Source organism: Rhincodon typus, unplaced genomic scaffold (assembly GCF_021869965.1).
Source record: "Rhincodon typus isolate 14 unplaced genomic scaffold, sRhiTyp1.1 hic_rhity00003777, whole genome shotgun sequence".
NCBI lineage: Eukaryota > Metazoa > Chordata > Chondrichthyes > Orectolobiformes > Rhincodontidae > Rhincodon > Rhincodon typus.
Genome location: NW_025969415.1, coordinates 1 through 15271, shown reverse-complemented (window position 1 = coordinate 15271; position 15271 = coordinate 1). Strand labels below are relative to the sequence as shown.

The window sequence follows — 15271 nt, the reverse complement described above, 5'->3', positions numbered from 1 at the left end:
CCTGAAACGTCAGCTTTCCTGCTCCTCTGATGCTGCTTGGCCTGCTGTGTTCATCCAGCTCTACACCTTGTTATGTGAAATATTATGCGGTTGGGTTACAGTTATTCTTTGCTGAAATAAGTTTTGACAAAAGTACACACAGACACTCGTTAAAACGGTTTTCTTCATTATAATTTATTGAAGGTAAAAACGTTCTCTTAACCAATGGCTTTCACAACCCAAACAATAAACTTTTCACACCACTTGATCAGTACCCACATCCCTCAGGTATCACCATTTACTGTTCACAAGTGCAGTTATAAAGCAGTTCCATTGAGGCATGAAGCACACACTAGGCACATCTCCACCTGCCATGGGCATTCAACTTCAAACTGTTAGAAACACATGTCCGTATAACAATGTCCTGCCCCTCCCTGCACATAACCACAAACACACGCACACGCACGCACACGCATACACGCACACAAGCACGCAGACCTATTCACACAAAGACACTGCCAGACCCACAAACCTTCCCTGGTGCAAAAATAACACTATCTTTTCAAATAAAGAATTTGGATTCTCTGCAATCTGGCCTGGATTAAGCAGCACGAGACTGCAGTTAAAGGGAAAATGGCACACCACTGATTGGGAGGAGAGGGGTTGGCCAGAGGCAGTGAAGTGACTGGTACAGCAACATTCCCATCCCAGGGAATAATGCTATCTGTCTGGAGAATGGTTAGCTCAGCTGGTTAGAGTGTGGTGCTAATAATGCCAAGGTCATGGGTTCAATCCCCATCCTGACCAAGTGTGTCAGGTTGTAGCTACAAGTTGCATGCTTGGTGTTTCATGGCAGTGCCTGCTTTGAGGCAGCATGGTGGCTCAGTGGATAGTACTGCTGCCTCACAGCACCAGGGACCTGGGTTTGATTCCTCCCTCTGGTGACTGTCCATGTGGGTTTCCTCCCACAGTCCAAAGATGTGCATGCTAGGGTAGATTGACCATGCTGAAATACTCTGTAGTGTGTATAGGGGGATGCTCTGAGGGTTGGTGTGGACTTGTTGGGCTGAAGGGCCTGCTCCCACACTGTAGGGATTCTATGAGAACCAATTATCCACATGATGTGATCATCCCACATCCCAGCAATTCAGGGTGGGGGGGATAAATCCCTTAATTAAGATGCAGGGTATGCATGTTGGCATCAACCCCAACCTCACCTAGGATTGGCATCTATACAATGTGCCCATGCAAAGCAGCAGTTGTTATCCAGCTGACCTCTGGTATTGGAGTACGTTCAGGGTGCAGACCGACAACAGTCCCGAATCATGCAGGGTGCCCTGGTTTCCCCTTCATTCTGGTCCACCCACTCAACTCAGCAACAGTTCATACAGAGCTCTTCCCTCCTTTACAAACTGACGTGGAGCGACGAGGACAGACAACCGGAAAGGGAGAGGATGACCCAGGAATCTTGCACAATTCCTCTCAGGGTTTCAGAGTCTCAAATAAACTGCATACAACCCATTAGTTCCCCTAGTCGTAGAATCCCGACAGTATGAAGCAGGCCATTTGGCCCACCTTCTCCACACTGACCTTCCGAAGAGTATCCCACCCAGACCTGCATCCACCTTCCCTCTCCCCGTAACCCCACATTTACCATGGCTAACCCACCTAACTTGCACAACACTACAGGGCAATTTAGCATAGAGGTAATCCATCTGTCCTGCATATCTTTGGACTATGGGAGGAAACCCACGCAGACATGGGGAGAATGTGCAAACTCCACACAGACAGTCGCCCGAGATGGAATCGAACCCAGGAGCCTGGTGCTGTGAGACAGCTGTGCTAAACACTGAGCCACCGTGATGCCCCCAGCTCAGACACGACTATATCTCCTACACAGACCTCTGGCTCACAGCAAGTCCGTCCTACACAGGAGCACGGGTATTAGTTCCAACATTCCAAAAATGCAGGCTCGAAGGGCCAAATGGCCTATTCCTGCACCTATTTTCTATGTTTCTGTATCTCATCATGATACTTCATCAAGTATCCTGAGTTACAATGTCCGCTCTGGTTTCCAATCCTCTGTTCGGAAATGGTTTGTCCCTGGCTACTCCCATCAATATCTATCGTAGCTGTCAACGCCTCTATCAATTAAATTTCTCCTTTCACCTTTGCAACTCTAAAAGAGAACAAACCCTAACTTTTCCAAAGTAGAAGAACTTCTTCTCACAGAGAGTAGTGAATCTGTGGAATTCCCTACCCCAGAGGGCTGTTGAGGCTAGGTCATCAATTATACTCAAGGTTGAGATAGCTGTTTAATTAGTAAGGGAATCATGTATCATGGGGAAAAGGCAGGAAAATGGAGTTGAGGATTATTAGATCATCCATGATCTCACTGGACAGCAGAGCAAGCTCAATGGGCTGAATGGCCAACCTCTGCTCCTACAGGTTATGCTCTGAGCCCCATTCTCGTAAAATCTCCACACACACACACACAGTTGCACCACAAGTGATTTGGAAGAAACTAGCAGTTTTAACAGGGCAGTAATTTGATCTCAAGGTCCACAACACATCACGAGTAACTAGATTTGCATTCTAATGTAAGATTAAAAGTTAAATGCTCACAAAGGTTTTAGAAACTTGCTTGAAGAGAGCGACTATTTTGGTGATCAGTGGAGTTAGTGTTGTGACACAGCCTGGACTGAGAAGCAGGACATTAGGGAAATAAAACAGGTCCTCAACGGGATTTAATTCACCGGATCAACTGAGCACATGGGGTAGGTAGTGGCATAATGGTAATGTTATTAGACTAGTAACCTCTAGGTTACTCTGGATTCAAGGGTTCAAATCCCACCATAGCAGCAGGTGTAAATTAAAGTCTATTAATAAAGGTGAGAATTTAAAAAGTAATCTCAGCAACAGTGACTACAAAACTATCTTGGAGCCTCATAAAAGGTTCATCTGATTCACTACTTCCTGCTGCAGAAAACAGATACATCTGGTCAGAACTTTTAATCTTGCACTCATCAGGATACTTTGTAAGAATACTCAATTTAAGGGATAAGCCAACATTTGTACAGTGGGAAGTAAATGCTATGTGCTTGCTTTCCCCCTGAATTGGTATTCTTGCAAATTGTCCTGATGAGTGCAAGGTAAAAAAGTTTGACAAAATGCATTGTTTATTTCAGCAATATTCATGCTACCTGTTAACTAATGGCCTTTTAAGGAGGGAAATGAGTCACCTATACAGCCGTCTTGCATGTGACGCTGGAGTAATGTGGGTTGACTCTTAACTGCCCTCTGAAATGACCAGCTGCTCTGTCCGAGGGCAATTAGGAACGTGTATCAAATGCTGAGCTGGCCAGAAATGCCACCATCGGAAATTAAAAGATAAACACTTGGTTTAAGAATAATACTGAAAGTGACCATTTAGGCACATTACTTACAGTAAACCAATGAGAGATAAGCATTATCCATACTACAACATTAGAATAATGTTCTAGTTACCGAGCCCTTGCTCCTCGCTGTCAACTCTGACCCAATGTATGAATGTTGTGGATTCAATCCCCAGTCTGCACCCTAACCCTACTCAACTTGAACTTGAAACCTTGGTGACATTCCTAAGGGAGTGCTGCCCTGTCAGGCATAACATCTTTTGATTAAAACCGAGGTGCATTCCAGATCCTTACTTTGAAAAACAGTGAGGGAATTTCCACGGATATCCTGGGCAATATTTACCCCTCTCAATTCTGCTTGTGGGAACTCACTGCGCGCAAACTGGTTGCTAGGTTGTGAAGTGCTCTATGGTGGCCACAGATCCTGAGAGGTGCTATGTGAATGCAAGTCTTTCCTTTCTTCCCCTCAGCAAGTGGGTCCAACAAGCGGAGGAGACATATGTACTAGTTCGATTCCCAGTCTGTGCCAAGTGAGTTCACCTCAAAGCGGCCACCCTGAGGTGCGTTAAGGAGGCGGCCAAGGGCCTGTCACCTCCCATACTCCAGCCTGCCGAAAAGGACATGGGTTCGAGCCGGGGGGAGGCCGGTTACAAATAGGCAGTGACTAGGTTAGGTTCAGCTCTGACAAACCCCACCCCTTCCCCCACACTTCCAGCAGTCAAACAGGAGGGACTGGAGAAGACTTCCAGTGCCCCCCAGAGTCCAGCGGTGGGAATCCAAGGATGAAAACTCACTCATGAACGCAATCAGACGGCCATGGGGTGGGCTCCTGAAGGTTGAGTGTGCAGGGGGTGGTGGATGGGTTTAATTCAGACGATTGACCCTGTTGAGACATTCAAGGCCATTCTGGAGTGAATGCTCCCCTATTTGATGAGAGCAGTGGGGGATGGGGGAGGGGAAGGTTGGGGTAAAAGTGGACCCCTCTTACCCCTTCCACCTTGAGCACTTAAGCAACTCAGGCAGCTCCTCTCTCACCTAACCCAACGCAGCGTGAGCCCCAGGAAGGTTCTGAAGAAGGGTCACCGGACCTGAAACTCTGATTTCTCTCTCTCGGCACAGGTGCCGCTGGACCCGCTGAGTCTTTCCCAGCACATTCTGTTTCTGTACGCAGCGTGAAGCATTCCACACCTCGACACCATCAAAGAAATGATCCGGGTTACAAAGGGGAAAGGCCATGAGCCTGGCGCACGGATACATTCAACCGTCAAGCCCCAGGGAGTTTCTTTGGGGCGTCTAAAGGTGGGAACGGGACGTGCACTTAACCGTTCTGCAGGGATTACACCCAAACCAGTGCTCATATCCAAATCTTTTCCCCTTCACGCAGGGGAGTTGCTGTCTTCCTGTAACTCTCCCTCTGCTCCCCCCTCCCTCCCAAACTGCACCCCCACCCCCCCTACCACCCAATTGCTGGCTAACACTGGATAAAAACTTACACACAAACAACCCAAACAAATGACTACACCCTACATACCAATTGCTCTAGAAAATAAAAACAAGAAAGCATTTGTCAATAAGCTTCCAACACTTTGAACGAAGAAAAGGGTTTTACAAAGTGGTAGTCCAGATTGCCACAGTGCGGACATTGCTGGACGTTGCTGTACTCTGAGAAATACTGCATTCCCACTCGCACATCGATAACTGGCTTCCCGCAGTGTTTGCAGTTCAGTCTGGCCTGCAACAGAGCAACAACATTTGTTTAAGAGAAGGTCGAAATACAGTAGTCAATTTATTCTATATATATATATTACACACACACATATATTTAACATCATATCTGTATCCGATAGCACAGCACCCCCTTGGTGTCACACTGGTGTGTTAACCTCAAATCCAACTGTAGGATGTGAACCCACGACCAGGCAAAAGCACTTGAGTTGCAACTAAAGAACAGTGGACGGACTTAATGATTGAGAGTGACGAGAACGAGCTGAAAGATATTTTCAAGCCACTTGAACTTTACAAGATGCTGAAAGTAAGTGTAGCAAGCCTAGCAGTGATTTTAAGGAGATATTGGATAAATACTTCAGGGATATTGACTCGTACAGGCTACAGGGTTAGAGCTTGGGAATGGGACTGACTGGATTTCTCTACATATAACAGCATGGACTGAATGGACCAAATGGCCTCCTTCTGGGCTTAAATGGCTGTATATTCAATGCTTTAGAATGTAAGATGTAGGAGCAAAATTAAGTCATCCGGTCCTTGAGTCTGCTCTGCCATTCAATCATGGCTGATATGTTTCTCAACCCCATTCTCCTGCCTTCACCCTTTAACCCTTGATCCCCTTACCCATCAAGAACCTATCTATCTCTGTCTTAAATACAGTCAATGACTTGGCCTCCACAGCCCTCTGCGGTTATGAGTTCCACAGATTCACCAGCCTCTGGCCGAAGAAATTCCTCCTCATCTCAGTTCTAAAGAATCGCCCCTTCACTCTGAGGCTGTGCCCTCAGATCTTTGTCTCTCCTACTAGTGGAAACATCTTCTCCATGTCCACTCTATCCAGGCCTCTCAGTATTCTGTAAGTTTCAATCACATCCGCCCCTCATCCTTCTAAATCCCATCAAGTACAGAGCCAGATTCCTCAATTACTCCTGGTAATGACAAGCACTTCATCCCCAGCATCATTCTTCTGAACCTCTTCCAACACCCTCCAACACCCGTACATCCTTCCTGAGCTAAAGGACCCAAAACTCTTCACAATATTCTGAACGTGGACTGACCAGATCATTAATGTATAATGTGAATAGTCATGGTCCCAACACAGACCCCTGCAGAACTCCACTAGACACTGGCTGCCATCCTGAAAAAGGCCCCTTTATTTCCACTCTCTGCCTTCTGCGAGTCAGCCAATCCTCTACCCATGCCAGTACCTTGCCCCTAACACCATGGGCTCTTATCTTATTTAGCAGCCTCCTGTGTGGCACCTTGTCAAAGGCCTTCTGGAAATTCAAATCGATCACGTCCATTGGCTCTCCTTTGTCTAACTTGTTCATTACCTCCTCAAAGAATTCTAACAGATTTGTCAGGCATGCCCTCCCCTTGACGAAGCTGTGCTGACTCCACCTTATTTTACCACGCACTTCCGAGTACCCTGCAATAGCAGCATCATGGCTCTAACACAGGGCGACTCTTTGTGGGCTCTCTACAGCAGATCTTATTCTCACATTTCTTACAATCTCATCCGTAATAATGGACTCTAAAATCTTACCAATGACTGAGGCTAACCAGAGTATAATTTCCAGTCTTCTGCCTCCCTTTCTTCCTAAACAAGGACGTCACATTAGCCATTTTCTAATCTTCTGGTACCTTTCCACTGATTCCTGAAAGATCACCACCAATGCCTCTACAATCACCTCAGCTATCTCCTTCAGAACTCTGGGGTGTAGTCCATCTGGTCCAGGTGATTTATATTTGTAATGTATAAGCTTCCTGCTTTCTCAGCATCTTCTCCTCAGTGATGGCCACTACACTCACCTCTGCTCCCTGACTCTCAAAGTTTTGGTGTGCTGCTGATGTCTTCCATTGTGAGAAATGATGCAAAGTACCTATTCAATTCTCAACCATTTCTTTGTTCCCCATTACTATACCTCCAGCCTCATTTACCAGTGGTCCAACACCCATTCTTGCCTCTCTCTCTTACATTGCCAGCTAGCATACTCTCATATTTCATCCTTGTCCCCCGATTGCTTTTTTACTTATCCTCTGCTGGTTTTTAAAGGCTTCCCAACCTGGTTTCCCACTGCTCTTCACCACAGTGTAAGCATTAACATTTGCTTTTATGTCGTCCCCGACTTCCCTTGTCACCTATGGTTGTCTCATCCTCCCCTTTAGTATGTTTCTTCTTCCTTGGGATGAATTTCTGCTATGACTCTCAAATTTCTCCCAGAAACTCCTGCCATTGCTGCTCCACCATCTTCCCTGCTAGAATACCCTTCCAATCAACTCTGGTCAGCTCTCCCTTCAGTCTTTGGAGTTACCTTTACTCAATTGTAACACTTAGATCTGATTCCAGCTTCTCCCTCTCAAACTGCAGGGTCAAGTCTAACGTATTACGGTCACTGTCCCCAAGAGTTCCTTCATCTTGAACTCCCCAGTCAAGTCTGCCTCATTACACATCACCAAATCCAGAATTGCCTATTCCTTAGTGGGCTCTACCACATGCTACTCCAAAAAAACATCTTGTGGACACTCTACAAATTCCTTTTCTTGAGATCCTCTATCAACCTGATTTTTTCAGTCCACCTGCATCTGAAATCCCCCATGATTACTGCAATTGTGCCTTTCTTACTTGCCTTTTCTATCTCCTGACTGATTTACTTCCTGACATCCTGACTACTGCTAGGAGGCCTGTACATGACTCCCATCAGGGTCTTTTTTTCCCTTTGTAGTCCGTCAACTCTGCCCATATTGATTCTATGCCTACCAATTCTTTATCACTTCTTGGCCTGCCCTTTCGATAGGACATGTATCCTTGGATATTTAATTCTCAGCCCTGATCCCCTTGCAGCCCTGTCTCTGTGATACCCACAACATTGAAATTGGCGTGTACAATCTGTGCTACAAGCTCATTCACCTTGTTTCATACTGCGTTCATTTTCGTACAACAGCCTCAGTCCTGGGTTGACTGTACTTTCTCATTGCTATCCCCTTATCTGCTGTGCCTGAAGTTAGATTCCTGATGCTTCCCATACTTTCTGCCCTATTCCTCGTTCTGGAAACTCTAATAATCTCTGCTTAGCCCTCCCCCACTTTCCACGCAACTGAACTCACCCCCCCAACTTTTTTTTTTTAAAAGCCCCATCCACAGCCCTCGTTATGTGATTCACCAGGACTCTGGATCCCAGCATGATTCAGGTGGAACAGTTCCCTCCTTCCCCTGGACTGGTGCCAATGTCCCATGAATTCAAACCCCGTTTCTTCCACACCATCTTCAATCTTGCGCCAATTAGTTCATAGGGCTTAGAGATTACCACCTGTTCGGTTCTGCTTTCTAATTTAGCCCCAAGCTGCTCATATTCCCTCAGCAGAACTTCTTTCCTCTTTTCTACCTTTATTGTTGGCACCTGTGGGGACCATGGCAACTGGATCTGCCCCCTACCACTCCAAATTCCTCTGCAGCCCAGATGAGATATCCTGAACCCAGACAACACAGCCTTCGGGACTCTCAATCCTAGCCACCTCTCAATCCTAGCCACAGTGAACAGTGACTACCTCCCTGACTATACTACCCCCAATTACAACTCCATTTCTCCTTCGCTCCCCCCTCCTCAACATCTTGATTGGCTCCCTGTGCCACGGTGCTACAGTCAGTTTGCTCATCCTCCTCACAGCCCTACTCTCATCCACACAGAGAACAAGAATCCCAGTGCCAAGCTGGGAAACTGGGTACTATGATCCCGTTAGACTGTACATGTGGTAGGGGTGGGGCTGGATTGTAACACGATTGGCAGCAGACACACTGTATGCCATGGTTGAACAACCTGCCAACACCACCTGCCTTGGCAACAAATGATGCGATGCTGCCCAGATCCAGCAAGGAACTGCATCTTGAAAAGAAGGCGTCACCTTCCTAAGGCCAGGAAGAGATTATGGGCGGCACGGTGGCTCAGCGGTTAGCGCTGCTGCCTCACGGCGCCAGGGACCTGGGTTCGATTGCAGCCTCGGGCGACTGTCTGTATGGAGTTTGCACATTCTCCCCGTGTCTGTGTGGGTTTCCTGCCAAAGTTGTGCAGGTTAGGTGGATTGGCCATGGGAAATGCAGGGTTACAGGGGTGGGGTACATCTGGGTGGGATGCCCTTCAGAGGGGCAGTACAAACTCAATAGGCCAGGTATTCCGCTCTGTACGGATTCTATGAACTATGCAGGCACCACAAAGCTGTAACTCTAGGCAGATCACCAAACAGCACTGCCTTAGAAAGGAGCAGACGAGAGACAGACATACAACCCACCTGACAGCACGGAGACGCAGCCAAGATGTCGTAAGTGTACATGGTGCCCAGCTGATGCCAACTCCCATCCCATCGCGACTTGCATTTAATGCAAATTATCTTATGTACCCCTTCGAGGCAGTCCACGCAAATGGCATAGAGATGCATGAGCCTTCCTGCAATCAGACCAGGGGCAAAGTTCGAATCAGGTCCCACTTTTACTGATACGAGTTACAACGCAGACAGTGTTACTTGTCATAGCTCTGATTGCTATGAAGCATTCACAGGATGTGGGCATTGCTGACTAGGCCAGGCAATTAATGCTCATTCCCTAATTACCCAGAGAATAGTAACATTGCTGCAGGTCTGGAGTTACGTGTAGGTCAGGCCAGGTAAGGATGGCAGATTTCCTTGCCTAAAGGCCATTGGTGAATCAGGTGCACAAACAGAGATTGCTGGAAAAGCTCAGCAGGTCTGGCAGCATCTGTGGAGAGAAATTAGAGTTAACGTTTCGGGTCGAGTGACCCTTCCTCAGGACTGCTCAGGACCAGATGGGATTTTAAGACAATTGACCGAGCTTATATAGCCACCACCAGGCTGCATTTCCATTCCAAATATTTCTATTGAATTCAAATTTCTCCGCTTGCCGTGGTGGGATTCAAACTTCCACCTGGGGTGCTGGATTACTCATCTAGATTTCTAGTAACAGTGACTACAGTTCAAAAACAAAACAGCTCACAGGCTGTCAGTCGCTTTGGAAGATTTTGACGTTTCGAAAGGTGCTATAAAAATGCAAGTCCTTCTTTCTAAATCAGTGTTTCAGTCTGCCACAGATAGCTGCGGTGCAGATTGACATCTGATCTGTACAACTCTCCCCCACCCACCAACCCACACTCGATACATCAGCTCCCAATGATTATAAAGATTCCTGGCTTCCCTTATGAGCAGGAAATTGACCACAACTCTGAAAGCCAAAGCTGAACTGACTGAAATCAAAAAGTTGCTGCAGCAGTTTCCTCAGGGTGCAGAGGGCTGAGAGTGGGAAGGAGTTGTAACAGTGTCAGTGCTTTGTCTTATTATGTTCCCCAGGCTCGGGAAGTGGGAATTTCCTGGTCTGAGCTCATTTCAGGCAGGGCTACAGTAAGGAAGTAACTGCAGCACTGTACTGTTTCAAAATGATGGTGGGGCGGGGGGGTCCAGACAGAGAAGATAGGGAAAATCTGTTCCTGCTTGTGAAAGGATTGAGAACAAGAGGGAGTAGATTTGAACTAATTGGCAAACAGGAGGAAAAGCAACACAGAGAAACAGTGAGCAGTCAGGCTCTAGAATGTAGAGTTTGAGCGTGTGCTGGAGTCCAAGTCAGTCAAGGCTTTCAATGTCAAGTTAGCCCATTATCTGGAAAGGAAGAATACGCAGTATCACAGTGAGAAGGCAGGAGACAGGCACACAGTGATTAGCCTACACACAGACAGAAGGTACAGACTGGGGATGCAAATGTTATTTTTAAAACTGCACCCATTTAAACTATTAGAATTATATCGGTTAACCTTTCAAATATTAACAGATGTTTACTAAAAGTAAAGCACCAATTAATTTCTCCCAGCGCTACAGTTTAAATTAAACTTGCCAAAAATGAGAAGAAAACATAGTTAAATCTGTAAGTGCAACAAGCTTTGTATTAACCAGCACCTTATGAACTGACAAAAATTATATACTTCAAACACTGCAATGTTTACTGCACTATCGCAATCACTGAGTAGTCAGTTCAGGATGCAAGTGAGAAGGCTCTCTGCTGGCAAGTTTTTTTTAAGGCAAAGTTGCATTATTATTTAAGTGATTTATACTGTAAATAGAGTACATCAGTGATGTGTATACCCCCTGCATTATGTTTCTATTACTTAGTGTGTGTTTTTACATTGATTATGTGGGCCTCTTGTTTATCCATAAATATCTGATCAATTGGCATATTCCTGCCCTATGGTGCCAGTTAATAAAAAAATTTGCTGGACAACCTTAGCAACACTTTACACATTATTCTCAAACGATTTTGCAAGAAGTAATTTACTTGCTGCATTTTTCTAATCTGTTTTAAACGTTAACAGCAATATATCAATGGCAAGACCAACACTTTACCATTTTCCATTTGACATCTCTAGAGGAAACATGATGGGCTGAATGGCCTTCCTCTGTGCAGTAATAATTCTGTGATTCCAGTTTGGAGAATCAGGGATCTTTCCTCTGATCTTGCATGCATCAGGACAATTCACAAGAATGCCAAATTATGTCTGAAAACCAACTGGTTGGCAAGTGGGCTATGATTAGTAGAAGCTTTGTCACGGAGAATTTCCCAGTTAACGATAACGGTCAGGGCTTGCTTAAATTTTAAGCCAGTCGGGTTGACTCAGATTTCTCTAGGACATACCTCAACTGCTGAACCTGTGACTGACGTCCATGTTGTTTGAATTGAAACAGGGACAGTGCATGTACATGGTTTTTCTACTGTGAAGAACAGCAGCCTGAGATTATCTGGGATTATCTAGCAAATGCTGTCCACTTGCAGAATTCAATTTAATGTTGTGCTGCCAATTTTGCTAATAGAGCCTGGTTGCGTAGCAACAAGCAAGGTCCATACTGTATCCAACCAGCTCATGCTAGCAAAACCCGCAACATGATATCTAAAATTAGATATGGTTCCACAATTGGAAAGCACTTGCTGGATAATCCCAAAGTTTGAAGAATTATGCTGACAGCTGATTTCGGATTGTCAGTCACCCTCACATTGTGGCGCATGTGTGTACCAGAGACTACATACATTAATACACAGGACCAAGCTCTTTAGCAACAAATAGAACATGTGTATGCTCTATACCTGTTACAACTCAACAATATAGGTAGCTGCCATTCTCTGGTTCATTTCTTGGAGCTACACTGATCAGAGTCAACACGCCTGATTTAAAATTTAAACAAAGCCTTGCAGTTAACTGTCATTCATAATTAACTGGTACATTCTTCATGGCCTGTATCAATCAGCACTCTCAACCCGTACAGTACAAATGCTGGTGTTCCCCTTAAACTGGCATTCTTGCCACTTGCCCTGATGAATGCAGGATGGAGATGTTCAACACAACGTGTTTCTTTTTAAAGAAACTTCTCTCAGGAAACCTCCCCCACCGAGTTCTCATCCTCCCCGAACCCCTCCCAACATTACCTCTGCTCCCTCCCCATATCCTGTGTGTCTCCATCTATACAGCCACACATCCTGCTACGTGCACAGTGCAACCGTAACAAACTGCGTACGTCCTGAGAATCAGCAGCGGAGGTGTTGGATATTGCCACTGCTTGGGAATTATACCCAGCAGAAGCAGGGGAATTATCAGGGCGAGCTTCAAAATCTCCCCTCCCGCTACCGCATCCCAAAACCAGTCCAGCTCGTCCCCGCCTCCCTAACCTGTTCTTCCTCCCACCTATCCCCTCCTCCCACCTCAAGCCCCACCCCCATCTCCTACCTCCTAACATCATCCCGCCCCCTTGACCTGTCCGTTCTCCCTGGACTGACCTATCCCCTCCCTAACTCCCCAACTACACTCACCTTTACTGGCCCCATCCCCGCCTCTTCGACCTGTTTGTTTCCTCTCCACCTATCCTCTCCTCTTTGCATCTTCTATCCGCCTCCCACTCTCTCCCTATTTATTTCAGAACCCCCTTCCCCTCCCCCTTTTCTGATGAAGGGTCTAGGCCCGAAACGTCAGCCTCTCTGCTCCTAGGATGCTGCTTGGCCTGCTGTGTTCGTCCAGCCCTGCACCTTGTTGTCTCGAATTATCAGGGCCTCAGTTTCCCTTGTGTCTGCAGACCACTCCTCAATAACAGCGAGCTGATGGCAAAAAAAAAGTAGGATAAAGACAGGCATGGGTTTCCTACATTACAGTCAGTGGTGGTCAAGCACTTTGAGATGCACAATGCTCCCGCTCCACAACCTCCCCCCCACCAATAAATTAAACCCGCTCTCCAGCTCTGGCTAGGCAAAACAGCAAAATCTCTTCACTGATAGTAGGAACTGCAGATGCTGGAAAATCTGAGATAACAAGGTGTAGAGCTGGATGAACACAGCAGGCCAAGCAGCATCAGAGGAGCAGGAAGGCTGACGTTTCGGGCCTAGACCCTTCATCAGAAATGAGGGAGGGAAAGGGCGTTCTGAAATAAATAGGGAGACAGTGGGAGGCGGATAGAAGATGGATACAGGAGAGGATAGGTGGAGAGGAAACAGACAGCTCAAAGGGGCAGGGATGGAGCCAGTAAAGGTGAGTGTAGGTGGGGAGGTAGGGAGGGGATAGGTCAGTCCAGGGAGGACAGACAGGTCAAGGAGGCGGGATGAGGTTAGTAGGTAGGAGATGGGGGTGGGGCTTGAGGTGGGAGGAGGGGATAGGTGGGAGGAAGAACAGGTTAGGGAGGCGGGGACGAGCTGGGCTGGTTTTGGGATGCGGTTGGGGGAGGGGAGATTTTGAAGCTTGTGAAATCCACATTGATACCATTGGGCTGCAGGGTTCCCAAGCAGAATATGAGGTGCTGTTCCTGCAACCTTCGGGTGGCATCGTTGTGGCACTGCAGGAGGCCCAGGATGGACATGTCGTCTGAGGAATGGGAGGGGGAGTTGAACTGGTTCGCGACTGGGAGGTGCAGTTGTTTATTGCGAACCAAGCGTAGGTGTTCTGCAAAACGGTCCCCAAGCCTCCGCTTGGTTTCCCCAATGTAGAGGAGGCCACAACGGGTACAGCGGATGCAGTATACCACATTAGCAGATATGCAGGTGAACATCTGCTTGATGTGGAAAGTCTTCTTGGGGCCTGGGATGGGGGTGAGGGAGGAGGTATAGGGGCAGGTGTAGCACTTCCTGCGGTTGCAGGGAAAAGTGCCGGCTGTGGTGGGGCTGGAGGGGAGTGTGGAGCGGACAAGGGAGTCACAGAGAGAGTGGTCCCTCCGGAAAGCAGATAAGGGTGGGGAGGGAAAAATGTCTTTGGTGGTGGGGTCGGATTGCAGATAGCGGAAGTGTCAGAGGATGATGCGTTAGATCCGGAGGTTGGTGGGGTGGTACGTGAGGACGAGGGGGATTCTTTTTTGGTTGTTATTGTGGGGACGGGGTGTGAGGGATGAGTTGCGGGAAATGCGGGAGACATGGTCGAGGGCGTTCTCGACCACTGAGGAGGGGAATTTGCAGTCCTTGAAAAACGAGGACATCTGAGATGTACGGGAGTGGAATGCCTCATCCTGGGAGCAGATGCGGCGGAGGGGAAGGAATTGGGAATAGGGGATGGCATTTTTGCAGGAAGGTGGGTGGGTGGAGGTGTATTCTAGGTAGCTGTGGGAGTCGGTGGGCTTGAAATGGATATCGGTTTCTAGGTGGTTGCCCGAGATGGAGACAGAGAGGTCCAGGAAGGTGAGAGAGGTGTTAGAGATGGTCCAGGTGAACTTAAGGTTGGGGTGGAAGGTGTTGGTGAAGTGGATGAACTGTTCGAGCTCCTCGTGGGAGCACGAGGCGGCGCCAATACAGTCATCAATGTAACAGAGGAAGAGGTGGAGTTTAGGGCCAGTGTAGATATGGAAGAGGGATTGTTCCACGTAACCTACAAAGAGGCAGGCATAGCTTGGGCCCATGCGGGTACCCGTGGCCACCCCCTTTGTCTGTAGGAAGTGGGAGGAATTGAAAGAGAAGTTGTTGAGGGTGAGGACGAGTTCGGCTAAGCGGATGAGGGTGTCAGTGGAGGGGGACTGGTCGGGCCTGCGGGACAGGAAGAAGCGGAGGGCCTTTAGGCCATCTGTATGGAGAATGCAGGTGTGTGGGGACTGGACGTCCATGGTAAAGATGAGGTGTTGGGGACCGGGGAATTGGAAGTTCTGGAGGAGGTGGAGGG

At 47.4% G+C, this 15271-nt stretch overlaps 1 long non-coding RNA gene across 2 annotated transcripts; it reads right to left on the bottom strand.

The window, feature by feature from the left end:
- Positions 1 to 155: 155 nt before the first annotated feature.
- LOC109922827 lies at positions 156 to 12521 on the bottom strand. Of its 2 annotated transcripts, XR_007261471.1 has the most exons (3): positions 11499 to 12521; positions 9387 to 10760; positions 156 to 5106 (listed from the first exon to the last, which is right to left on the bottom strand). It is a non-coding gene; the product is annotated as an uncharacterized LOC109922827 (long non-coding RNA). The 2 variants fall into 2 exon arrangements; XR_007261470.1 differs by lacking the exon at positions 11499 to 12521 and having other exon boundaries at positions 9387 to 11008.
- Positions 12522 to 15271: the final 2750 nt, after the last annotated feature.